The sequence below is a fragment of the Cavia porcellus genome, unplaced genomic scaffold (assembly GCF_034190915.1).
Source record: "Cavia porcellus strain 051 isolate PalLab524CR breed Dunkin Hartley unplaced genomic scaffold, mCavPor4.1 scaffold_34, whole genome shotgun sequence".
NCBI lineage: Eukaryota > Metazoa > Chordata > Mammalia > Rodentia > Caviidae > Cavia > Cavia porcellus.
Window position 1 is genome coordinate 11697391 of NW_026947517.1, and position 9446 is coordinate 11706836.

Consider the following 9446-nt stretch of genomic DNA (forward strand, 5'->3'; position numbering starts at 1 on the left):
TCTCCTGCCTGCCTTCCCCACCAAGAATAATTACAGAAGAAAAACCCACCCTGTAACTGTGGATCCCCAATGAAAGATGGTGGAGGCTTCTGGAGCTGGCTGTCTTCTGGAATGTTGACCTCATCTCGTCTGATGGGTATTTGCACTGAAAGACTTTACCTCAGTCTTTGTTTTTTCTCCCAAACCCATTTTATTTGAAAGTTAAAAAGTAAAAAAAGTGGTCCAGGGATTTAGCTTAAGCGCCTGCCAGGCAATCTAGAGGTCATGCATTCCACCCAAGATCAGGCTACGACAAACTGTGCTGCTATAAACGCGGGTGCACATGTGTCACTGTGGTATGTTGATTTTTATTCTTTTGGGTAGATACCCAGAAGGAGAATAGCTGAGTTGAGTGGTACCTGTAGATCTAGTTTGTGTGGAATCTCCACACTGATTTCCACCATGGTTGCTTTACCACCAACAATGGATAAGGGTTCCTTTTTCTCCCACAACCCCTCAGGCATTCATTATTGCTTGATTTCTTGACAGTAGGCATTTTTTTCTGGGGCAAGGTGACATATCAGTGTTATTTAATTTGCAATTGTTAAATGACGAGTGATGCAGAACATTTTATCACATACTTATTTGCGGTTTCTATTTCTTCATCTGAGAACTGCGTATTTCACCTCAGGTGCACATTTTTGGATTGGGTCTTTAAATCTGGGAAGACTGAAATTTTTTAGTTTTCTGTGCTCTCAATAATAATACTTTGTCTGAGGAACAGTTGGCAAACATTTTCTCCCATGTTGTGCATTGTCTTTTCACTCTGTTAGTGATTCCTCTTGCTGTTAAAAAGTTTTTCAGTAGGGTGAGATTCTCTCTTAATTCTCTTTGATTTTTGCTGTTCAATCCAAGTTTTCTTCATAAAGTCTTTGCTTACATCAATGTCTTTAAGAGTTTTACTTACTTTATCTTGCAGCAGATTTAATGTTTCTGTTTTAATATAAGATCTTTGATCTATTCTGATCTTAGCTTAATTCACGTTGAAAGATAATATTCAGAATGCATAGAGCCAGGTTTTCCAGCACCATTTATTAAAGAGGCTGCTTTTCTTCCAATGACTGTTTGGCACCTTTGTCAAAGATAAGATGATTTAGTGGTCTGGGGTTGTTTCTCCATCTTCTAATTTGTTCCTTTGATCTTTTGGTCTGGTTTTGTTTGTTTTGTTTTTTGTCAGTACCACACCTTTTTTTAAAATCACAATACATTTATAGTATAATTTCAAGTCAGGGATTTGATGAACCCTATCTTTCCTTTGTTGCCCAGAATCACCTTTGCTACTCTAGGTCTCTTCTGGTTCCAGATGAATTTTCAGATTTATTTTATGTAATACTTTGAGATATGCTATGGGGTTTTGATTGGGATTGCACTGAATGTGTACAATAGCTTTGGAAGATGGTCATTTCACTATATTGAATTTCCCTACCTAAGACTATGGTATAGCTCTTCATTTTAGATTGTCTTCTTAAATCTCCTTGTTGAGAGTACTGTAGTTTACAGTGTAGAGGTCATTTACATCCTTTGTTAGATTAATTCCTAAGTATTTTGTTGGATGCTATTGTAAAAGTTATTGTTTCCTTGATTTCTCTTTCCATGAGTTTTTTATTCTTGTTTATGAAGTCTATTGATTGTTGAGTGTTGCCTTTGTAACCAGCTGTATTATTGAATTTGCTTCTTAAACTAGAAGTCTTTTGGTGGAATTTTTAGGGTCTTCTCAGTAGAGTATTGTTATAACTTGGGCCCCGGTATAAAATCCAAGGAGGCAAGAGACCAAAAATTTAGGTGGCAAAGGCTTTATTTTCAGGCCTGGCGACCAGTCTCCGGAAGCCAATTTGGAGACTGTCCCCCAGAAGCTGAAGGGAGGACTTTAAAAAGAGGCTGGAGAAAAGGGCGGGGGGAGAGAAACAAAGAAACCTGTAGAGCCATCAAACTTGTTGACCCAAGTCTGGAAACTGTATTGCTGTCCACTTAGCTCTGACAATCTAGGGAGTTCCTGGTGTTTTTTTAAATTACTCCCATCCTGCAGACTGACATTATCTCAGAGTGGCACGTCTGCAGCAATATTTGGAGAAGAAAGTGGAGAGTTAATTATCTCAGGACAGCTTGTCTTCGCTAGTGAGTGCGAAGGGGTCACGAGTTATGAGACGCTGGAACTTAAGTTTTATAAAGACCTGATATCTAACTCATTTGATACATACAGAACAAAAGGAAAGCACTGATTGGGGTTTGGGCCATAGTATTACCCGGTAATTTCTTTAAGCTAAGCAGTTCTTAAAATTGGGGCAGGCTCATTTTACGACAGATCATCACCGGGTCGGGGGGAGGTCACCAGAAACCCAAATTCTTTATGGCCTAGATAGATAGGTGAGGGGAGAGGGAGGCAATAAGGTGCCATACAGAACAGAAAACGGCGGTAATGTGTCAAGGTCAGGGTAAAGGGTTAAACTCACACGGAAATCTCTCTGCACACAAACAGGTTACTTTAAACAAATGTAAATTAATTGCCATTTTAGTTTTTCTTAGCTCTTTAGCAGAGAATAGAGGTGCCTAGCAGTGATTAACAACCCTTGTTAGCTTGTTTTAGCACAGCTTCTGTAATTTGTAGAGGGCAACAATGGTTAACATATCAATTAGGTGAGATTCTTGCAATTCTTTACAGTGGAGAGTGTTGCTCAACATATCAATTAGGTCACTTAACATATCAGTTAGGGAAAAAGGATAAAAAAAAACATTTAGTAAGCCCCTATACAGGTTTGCTATAATACACATATGACGAAGCTATTTTCTTAGAGTACAACAAGTATCATGTGTTCTTCAAATAATGATAGTTTAAGATTTTCCTTTCCTATCTTTATTCCTTTTATTTCTTTCTCTTGTCTAATTGCTCCAGCTAGATTCCAGGACTATGTTGAATAAGAGTGCAGACAGTAGACATCCTTGTTTTGTTCCTGATTTTAGAGTGAAAGCTTTCAGTTTTTTTCCACTTAGTATGAGGTTGACTGTTGGTTTGTAATAAAAGGCTTTTATCAGATTGAGATAAAGATCATCTCTCCCAACTTTTGTAGGTTTTTTATTATGAATAGGTGATGGACTTTGGCAAAATCTTTTTCTGCATCTATTGAAATGATTAAATGATTTTTGCTTTTGGATTTGTCAATACGGTGTATTATATGTATGGATTTATGTATGTTGAACCACGCCTGCGTCCCAGGGAATAATTCCACTAAATCATGGTGTAAAATCTTCTTGATGGTATTCTGCAGTCTGTTTGCCAGTATCTTATTGATGATTTTTGCTTCAATGTTCACTGGGCAGAATGGTCTGTAATTCTCTTTCTTATTTGGATTGTTCTCTGGTTTTGGTATCAGAGTAATGCTTGCTTCCAGGAATGAATTGAGAAGTACCATTTCCCATACGATTTCATTAAATTTTGAGAAGTGGTAGTGTTAGGTCTTCTCTAAATTTCTTATTTATCCCTGCCATTCCATGGCTACCCCTGCTTTCTTTCAAGGATCAGTGGACTCTTTCCATAATGGGCTGCAAATGTTTTCAGGATTCAGGTTCAATCCTCCAGGAATAAAAAATCCACTGATGTCAGAAAATATTCTGAGAACTGGCCAGTGTGGGACACAACAGAACAGAGAGTCTGACAACTGTGTTAGAGGGAGCAGACTTCATTTTCATGATTTTCACTCATTTCTATTAATTTTCCACCTAGAAACCCAGTATGTGAACACAAAAGGAGCACAGTTACTGTGTAAAGTGAAGACTTTACATTTAAATGATAGTAATGGTCTGCAACAAAGTAAAGATGAAATAAAAGCAAGCATCAATTCTCCAAGACAAGCTTGCTACTCATTCAGATTCATAAAAATGCTGAATTCTGAAAGTGATCATATTGCCAAGCATGGGGGTGACAATTATTACTGAAATGGAACCAAATTCCTAATCCAATTAAACATTTCCTTCTGAGGCTGCAGGGATACCCGAGGACTTCACACTCTAAGTTCCCCTTGCCGTATAGTTCCCTTGTCACTAACTGGCACTCAGCTCTTCAGGATTTTAACATTCCTAGAAGTCATATAGTCCCTAAAGCCTGGTGATCCATTTTTAACACCTTTTTGGCTTCAGAAATCTGCAGGATATTACTATGATCACTTCTATATGTGTACACTGCAGCCATGTGTGTTGGAACCCATGAACCAAATCTGGTCCCTGGATCCTTCCTCTCAGGTTCTGAAACTGTTTTCTGGCTCCTTGAACTCATAAAAATGTTACCTTTTCCTTTTCACTTTTCTCCAAGATATTTATGCTTTGGAAACAGTCAAAATGAAACTTCCCTCATGGAAACAATGAGATAAAGAATATATTTATATTAAGTTCTGTAAGTCAGGTATTTCATACCTGTATAAAAGTAAAGAAATAAATATCTAATATAATTCAGCTAGCTGTATGTTCTGAATAATCTTGCAAATGCATCAATTCATTCTTCAACTGATTATGTAAATGAGTTTTTAATCTATGAAAACCCTAACAGTTTTTTAGCATTTACCTGTTTCAGTTTGACTCCAGTAATTCTTTAGAGATCAAAACCACGTAATTTCCTGTACAATCCATTCTCTGCCAAGCAGGCATAACTGGCATCTGGTGAGGAATTCATGGTTAAAACAAATGAACTGCTAGAAACTCTGAGACTCATGTTACATAGTACTTAGCAAGTTGATGGAGGCCTCCTTTATTATCTACCAATTTCACTTGTAAGTACTGACTTAGAAAAGTTATGCAGAATACTCACAATGATGTAAAGTGGTGTATAATCATGGTTTCTGAGAAATCACTATAATACCGCTCAATATGTTAATAAGGTAGCATATGTTGATAAGTTAGCAATATATTTGTTGATAATAATACTTCCATCTTCAGGTAAAGAAAATTTACATGCAACAAAATTTTCAGGAAACTTACAGTTATCCTATCTGGAAGTTAATTTTCTGTCGGGGCCTATGCCTAAATATCTAGCCTCCAAAATAGTGCACAGCAGAGGACTAAAAGAATGAGAAAAGTGGCATTGTCTTGAGGGCAACAGGAAGAGTGAAATCTTCTTTAGAACTCATAACCTCTGCTGACCAGCAAGCCACCTGTCACTAGGCAGCCCATATTTAATCAGAACAAGCAAGGAAGTGAGTGGACAATGGTAAGAAGCTGAGCTGCCCCTGGGAGAGGTTCAAGGAACCCACAGAGCAACAGATGATTCTAATTAAGAAAAACTATCCAGGAAGTCTTCAGGTGGCCTCAGCTGTGGCCTATCTTGTTCCTTCGGTGTCTCCTCATTCTCAACTCAATCATGCCCAGGCCACACCACAGCCTGCACATGTATTCATCTTCAACCCTTTCCAACATCTCTCTCTTTTTTTTTGTTTTGTTGACTCCCAGGATGGGTAGCCAGATTAAGGTGGGAAAGCATTGAGGAGAACTCCAATTTAAACTCATCATAGTCCATCACTTCATAACAGTAGTCATTTACCAGTATAGCCAGCAATTGTCAGAGGATGTTAGTGATCCTAGCTTCCCCCACAGCCAAGCTTTTACATTGCACCATATCTTCAGAGGCCAGGCTTTTCTGAAGAACGTCCAAGGCCAAGCTAACATGAGACCTGCATTAACTACTGTGTTAGTTTTTTTTTACTTGTTTCTGAGACAAAATACCTGAAGCCAAAGTTGAGAAAGGAAAGGTTTATTTCTTCAATTTTTGGAGGTTTCAGTCAACACTCAGTTGGCTTCAAGGCAGGTGGGCATGGCTGGGCCACAGTTCATGGCAGCTGCAAACAGCAAGCAGGAACCAGCAAAAAGCAAGACACACTTTCTTCCTGCCATTATATTACATCCTGGCTCTACCCCTATGTGGGTGTAGCAGTAACACCATCAATCTATGTACTACACAATGAACAATCACAAATGCACAATGCAAACTCATGAAGCTTGGGGGACACAGGCATAAACGATGACCTTCCACCCCCTGGCCCCCAGGATTCATGTACATCCATTATACAAAGACATTTAGTCCACTTCCACGAGCTGCCAACGTCCTATGTTTCAGCATGGCTGAATAGGCCAATTCCCAAGTCTCCTCCAAGATCTAAGACAAACTCTTAACTGTAACCCCTGGACAAATGAAACAAGGTTAAATGTTTCTCAAATGCAAAGGCACAAGGTAAACATTACCATTCCAAAAGTTACAAGAAGGGGAATATAAAGCATTGGAAACAAAAGAAGTCCAGCAGGGTGAACATTAAGTCCTAGAATTCCATCAGATTCTCTGATTGCATCAGAAGCAATCTGGTTACAAACACCAAAGTATTGGGTAATTCCACCCCCATGGCACTCCCGTGAATTTAACTCACGCAGCTTTTCTCTAAAAATCTTCTCTGCAGTATTTTTGCAGCTTCCCTTGAATCCTCCACATTCCTGCCTTTCCCAAACTTCTGCAGTCTCCACCGCACCTTTGGCTTCACCCTTACGTCTTCACAAATTGCCTTCTCAGGGGCACACTTTTTGGCCTCCCATGCACTTTGCAATTTAGGTGGATGCCATCTTGCCTCAGAATTTGTGCATTTTCCTTGCAACTAAAATCAGCACTTTGTGGATGCCACCAAGGTTTGCTGCTGACTGGAACAGTACCTAGGCTTTTCTGTCTTTTGTCTATCGGGGTCAGTTGCCTGGACTGCAGGACTCTGTTTACCTGATTGTGAAGAAAAGCTTCTCTAAGTTGCCACCATTCTGGAACCTCAAGTGCCTCTGTCACTGTTCTAGAATGTGGCACTCTGCAGTTTTTCCCTTTGAGCAAATTCTTTCACTTTTGCAGTGAGGCTGCAGAGTGTGGGGATCCCTTTCTGTGATGCACCGGGGCCATCTTTCTTATCTCATTTCTCCTCAGGAATCAAAATCTCAACTCTGTCTTTGCAATCTACAGTCTTCCTGGAATTTTCCTTCTGGCCAAACTCACAGCATTGTACACTATCCTGCTGATCTCTTTGCTTTTGATATGCAACATAAATCTGGCTAAAAGCCCCCAACAATCGCCATGCCACAGCCTCAAGGTTTGATTGCTTTTTAATTTCTTTTTCAAGATTAATCAGTCCATTGCCCTTTGTCTCAGTCTCAGCAAAGTCTCTGGGCAGGAGCAAACCTTGAGGTTTGCAGACAAACCTTCTGCCAAGCCATAACACATATCATGTGGAGTCCAACAACCAATGCAGTCCTTCTTCCCAACAAAAAACTCCCAAGCCTGGTCTTTACCATCCGGCCCTCTATCAGCCTTCTGGTCTCCTGATCTCTGACCAGAAGCCCCTCCACAGAACAGTCTAAGCTGCTCCAGCTCTATGCATCCAGGCATGTCCAAACCTTTCCAAACTCTGCCCACAAGCCATTTCCAAAGCCTCTCAAAAAACATGGTCAAGTATTGTCACAGCAAATGACCCCACTTGTGTGTACCAAATTCTGTCTTAAATACTTTTTACTTGTTTCTGAGACAAAATACCTGAAGCCCAAGTTGAGAAAGGAAAGGTTTATTTCTTACAGTTTTTGCAGGTTTCAGTTCACACTCAGTTGGCTCCAAGGCAGGCAGTAAGGCTGGGCCACAGTTCATGGAGGCTGCAAAGAGCAAGCAGGCACCAGCAAAAAGCAAGAAAAACCTTCTTCCTGCCATTGAATTACATCCTGGCTCCACCCCAATGTGGGTTTAGCACTGACACCATCAATCCAAGCACTAGACAATGAACAATCATAAATACACAATGCAAACGTATGAGGCCTGTGGGACACATGCATAAACCATGACAACTACAGTCAGTTACTTACTTCCTATCAAGGTCACTTAGGTCTTCTCAGGAGTTATCTTAGAACCATTCATAACACCTCATGGCTCTTCTGTCAGTGTCAGCCATTTAGAAGAGTCACAATCATTGCTTGACCACATTGCTGTTTGTGAAAGCTTGGGAGATTTTTCTCCTGGTGACTCTTCTTAGGCACACCTTGCATTGAAGGTGACTTTCCTCTGTGGTCTTATCATCTTCTTGATGATACAACCAGGTACTCACTGAATATCTTAGGATGATGCAATCAAAGGGTATTTTATATCCTGGGTCTCCACCACCCTTGAAGGGCTGGGGCCAAAATATTGGCTATCCATTTAGCCCATCTCTTTCTCTAAGTTTTGGCTTCCAAACCTTAGCTGTCAAACATCCAAAAGAAGTTTTTGGTAAAAATAGAGTATATTAGAGGCAGTAAGTTTAACATTACTATATTATCTAAACATGAAACCACTTAGAACATTACATGAAACCTATTTTCTTCTATCCATGGACATTTTAGCATTTGAATACCTACAGGTTTAACAGTTGCATATTTTACATAATAGATCAGGAATCAGAACCATACATAGTATTACATCATGACAATCATGAGATTCTTGAAATAATGTAAATTCCTGTTTTGACATAAAATATCCCTTTTAGCCAATCACCCTTATCTAATACACAAGAAGTTTTTTGCGTATTATTGAACAACTTATTGAACTTTAGTTGAATGTGAATCTCACAAGTCTTTGTTATCAGCAAAGGTGTGCACATGAGACAAAAATCTTTTACCATAAGTAATCCCCATTTTACAATCATGGAGTCTTATGTATCCAGAATTACCAATATATGCAATACATCATATAGTTGATTACAATCAACTGTCATAACCATGTGAAACCTCTTTACAGGCATCATCAATCCAAAAATATGTATTACTTCATTTGATAATGACCAATGTGAACATTTAGGAATACATTTCATAAATTTATTTGAGGTGTCTCCTATAATGCTCTGGAGATCATTGAGGTCTCTAATCAATGGACAAAAACTGGTTAAAAATGTTACCAGACAGCTGCTTTCTTATTTATCAATCAGAGCTTGGTCCATCAGTCTCATTGCTAAGGGACTTTGTTTATTTATTTATCTTTTTAAATTTATTTTTATTTAAAGAAAGAGAAAACAAAACAGAAAGCAGGCATAAATAGTACATACATTCAAAGAAAAGTATAAACAGTAATAAATCACTAGTTAGTGTTTACATATTGTTCTGTTACAAATAATTGTTCAAGATACAAAAGTGGACAATATAAATGGGAATTCAAACAGGGAGACTGCAAATAGTTCTGTTCAATTATCTAATAAAATTAAGTAATATGGAAATCAATCCTATACACTTAAACATGTATGTATTTATCCATACCTTCATTTATGTTGAGTTTAAACAAACCAAAGCAGATTCAAATCACTCTAATTGAAGATTAATAGTATTGCTTGATTTCACATCATGACACTATGGAATCAGCACTGGGTAATGTAGTCCCTTTTTTTCTC